The 3,985-nt window shown below is 37.3% G+C and overlaps 1 long non-coding RNA gene across 2 annotated transcripts; it reads right to left on the reverse strand.

Annotated features, from left to right (window-relative positions):
- Positions 1-1,116: 1,116 nt before the first annotated feature.
- LOC125297647 lies at positions 1,117-3,617 on the reverse strand. 2 transcript variants are annotated; one of them, XR_007194086.1, is made up of 5 exons: positions 3,580-3,617; positions 2,534-2,628; positions 2,220-2,365; positions 1,499-1,629; positions 1,119-1,318 (listed from the first exon to the last, which is right to left on the reverse strand). It is a non-coding gene; the product is annotated as an uncharacterized LOC125297647 (long non-coding RNA). The 2 variants fall into 2 exon arrangements; XR_007194085.1 differs by having other exon boundaries at positions 1,117-1,629.
- Positions 3,618-3,985: the final 368 nt, after the last annotated feature.

The following is a 3,985-nucleotide window of genomic DNA, read 5'->3' on the forward strand; positions in this document are numbered from 1 at the left end:
TAGGGTCAATGTCTCTGTTTAGCATTGCCCAGACATCCTCATTTTCAGCCACTTTTTCTAAGACAGCAAGGAGTGGGATATACTGAAATGTTGCCATAGGGCTTGCGTCACCACCACCTCTCAAAACAATCTCCAATGGCCTGACCATTCCTAATTCACTGGCCTGACCATTCCTAATTCACTGGCCTGACCATTCCTAATTCACTGGCCTGACCATTCCTAATTCACTGGCCTGACCATTCCTAATTCACTGTAGCAGTACTGTTCCAGTTTCCATTCTGAATGTATGCCTCTAACACACTCTTCAAGCAAGTCTATTTGACTTAAAAGTTCACTTAAATCATCATCATCATCATCAACATTGACGTTGATTCTCTGGAGGTGAAAGCGAATTGCTTCAGTGTAATCTGACAAAAATGAATCAAATATTGTAGCGAAATCCTCTATTATGCTAGCATGCACCACAGCTGGAACACAGTGCTTTTCTCTCACTTTAAGAGAAAAAAGACTAAGATTTCTTCTGAGGCCATTGAGCAAGTACCCAGTTTTGTGGTTTACAGATTGCCCTACATTTTGTGGCGGCTCATGAGCAGTATTGCCAGTGCAGATCTCCATTGCATTATCGTCAAAATCCATACAGCAGTCAGGATCTGAATAATTGGTAGGCCTACCAACTAAATCTCTGTGCACTGTAAAAAATGACACAGTAGGAATGCATGAAAAAAATGAGGCAACTTATTACACGTGAAAATATTAGGGAAAAATATAACCCTATTATTTTTAAGAATATAGATTTGAACAAATCATGGAAATTTACTTAAATTATTCATGTATACAAAAACAAATTGTGTAAAATATCTCAATGCAATTAAGCATATTCAAAATAAATCAAGGAAATTTCCCTGATTTTTTCTGGTTAATATCACATGATAAAATCACGTGTAATATAGTTGCCCCACTTATTTTGAGCAGTTATGCATGTTTTAAATAAGTCTATTACTATACATTTTAAAGGATGTGGTGTATATACACAATTAGAGAGTCAGTATTTCATTTAACAGCATTTATTCTGTGCAAATTAAACCTGACGTTGAGAAAAAAAAAATAACAATAGCTTGGGCATTTAAAAAAAAACATTTGAAAATATTCAGATGACTGACAGAGATATAACAAACATATCATCTTCATCAACATCTACACAAAATCCTCCAACTCTCCGCAAAAATGCAAGCCAAACTGAGTAATCCTGGGACAAAGGGGCCTTGGTCAGACAGGTAACCAAGGACCCAATGGTGACTATGAATGAGATCCAGAGTTCCTTTAAGAAGATGAGAGAAGTGTAAAGAAGGACAAACATCAGTTCAAAATTGTTTTTACACAACAATTCTACTACCAAATTTAGGTTTTTCTTGTCACGCTGCAGGCAAGTTGTGTGAGAGGCTATATGTGCACAATAATGCTTCTACTTTGTTTTTTCACATTACAAAACAAAACATACCCATGCATTTCAACAATGTGGCTGACCAGGATATGATGCCGTCTTGTGCAGTGTGTCACGGTGCTCAATCTCTTATACTCCTCCATTGTTTCCTCTCCCCCTGAACTCTTCTCCAGAACCTCCTGGACCATCTATGGGTAAAAGAGAAACAATAACGGTGATACACTTGTAAAGAGAAAACTTACCTGCACCCTCTAAAAACACAGGAGATGTATTAAAGTGTAACTCAAGAGCACAAACAACCTAGGGTATATTTATGGTAGTGTGGTAGCAAAATTGTGTTAATTGGTGGAGTTTTGAGCAAGAGGGGGCAGCAAGCATGTTGAAAAAACAAACACTATTTTAAACCACTGGCAGTGCTCAAAATATGATTACACTTGGTAGTGTGGTGAGGGTCTCTACAGACAAACTAAAGTGTTATAAACTTTTGAAAGTGTACAGGGAGATTATAACAAGACCTGTATCTATGAAGGAAGAAAATTGCCTAGATTCATGTTCCGTTATCGTCAAATGAGCGGGTGCGTTCGATCTGGCAGCACTGGATCTGCAAGCAGACCTGGCTGAATCTAAAAAACATGCCTTACATTAAGCCAGATCTGTGTAGTGCTGCAAGATTGAACGTGCCCGTTGATTTGACACTACCGGAACACGAAGCCAGGCTTCCGCATTTGGAGGACAGACAAGGATTTTTCCTAGTGAGATTTTAATTTTAAATGCTCACCCATTTGGCCTTTTCTGCTGCATCCCCTATGGCAGAGGTGTTCTCTCCTGCACCAGGAGATTGATGCCCCTTGTTTGAAGAGGACCTCTCCATATCACTTCAGAAAAGTGAAGAATTTAGAGTAGAAGAACCTGCTGGCACAAATTCTGCAAGGGTTGCTTTAAGAATTTAAGAAATTCAATTTTAGTTAATTTAATTCAACTAAAGGGTAACAAAATCTTTTTTTTACCTTACCCACTGGCCAAGTGATCTGATATCAGATGCATGCAAACATGGATTTTAAATTTATTAGCTAAGCTCACATAAAACCTTACCTTCTTCAATGAAACTTTCATAAGAAAAAACAGGCTGCAGTTTGAGGTACTTTTTTAGTCCACAGTACTGGACCTTGATGAGCATTTTGCCAACCCTGTTAAAATAAACAAAATCCATAATTATATAAACACAAGAACCACAATTGACTATCAGCAGTATATCAACTAACTTAACTAGCAAAGGACTTCCAAAATTAATTTTGACATCATTTACCATGTAGGCTACCAAATGTTTTAACCGCAGACAAACAGAAGTGTTTGTGTTCAAATATGTTAACATAATCGCTAAATAACCCAAATAAAACCAACAGACACTTAATATCAATACTATTACTGAGAATGGACAATGCACCTAACCTTAACCAACAACACTAACAGTTACCTTACACCACGTGTATGCTACAAATGCCTAAAAGAATGCCCTGGTGGTCTCAGCTAACGTTAGCTATGAGCAAAATATATATAACCCGAATTAAAAGCAAATAGTGTTCAGTTCAATCAAACGTCAATTAGTTGACAAACTGCTTTAATTAGTCAGTCAACAGATCCCTTAGTGCCAGACAAGCATTTGACACCACACTAGATCGCTTAGAACAGTGGAGTCCTGGCTAACTAATGTTAACCAGCTACGTTAGCATGTTAGCTATTCCCTCAGTGGCTATTAAAATTCCAACCAACCATTTTCAAATTAGATTTACAAAAAGATTAAGACGTCACGACTCCAATAATATATTAATGTCAGTTTAGAGTGTCCCAAGTATTACAAATGATTATAAACTTGGCCATTTGAAATTGATAAGGTTATAATATAACCTACCGAAGTTAAGGTTAGCTTGCTGGTTAGTTTACCAACCATCTGAGTAGCAGCTAGCTTCTACAGCTAACGTTAGCGACCTTGCTACTGTTAAGCTAACTTCACCAATATTTCCTAGTAGGTCAAACACCTTGGTATGAAAATATATACCTGTGATGTGACATTACTTAATTGTATATTTGTAGTAGGTTTCATGCTAGCTTTCACAAGTAGCAGGAACAAAATACTTTACCTTTTACTATTCCATGCTGAACTTCAATGGCGTCCGTCTTTTGAGGCATTCTTTTTCAAAATCTCAACTGAAGGACGTTTTCAGATGTTCAAAATATTTGAGGAAAAGGCTGCACATTTATCAGCGAGAAATTGTGCAATTTCCCACAATTCTTTTAGGGAACATTTTCTCTGAATATATTTCTTGCAAATGTAGTTGATACTTAGCAAGGCTGTTCCCTGTGTAGCCCACATGAGCGGCATCATCAACACAGATAAACAAGTAGGTAAAACAATGGTTCATTGCTTACCTATAGACCCTTTCAACAAGGTAAACAAAAACAATGCTTGAACGTTCTATTTGGGCCCCAATCTACTTCCTCTGCATTAAGATAACATATGGAATGTTAAAAAGGAAGTCTTGTAGG

The sequence above is a fragment of the Alosa alosa genome, chromosome 7 (genome assembly GCF_017589495.1).
Source record: "Alosa alosa isolate M-15738 ecotype Scorff River chromosome 7, AALO_Geno_1.1, whole genome shotgun sequence".
Classification (NCBI taxonomy): domain Eukaryota; kingdom Metazoa; phylum Chordata; class Actinopteri; order Clupeiformes; family Clupeidae; genus Alosa; species Alosa alosa.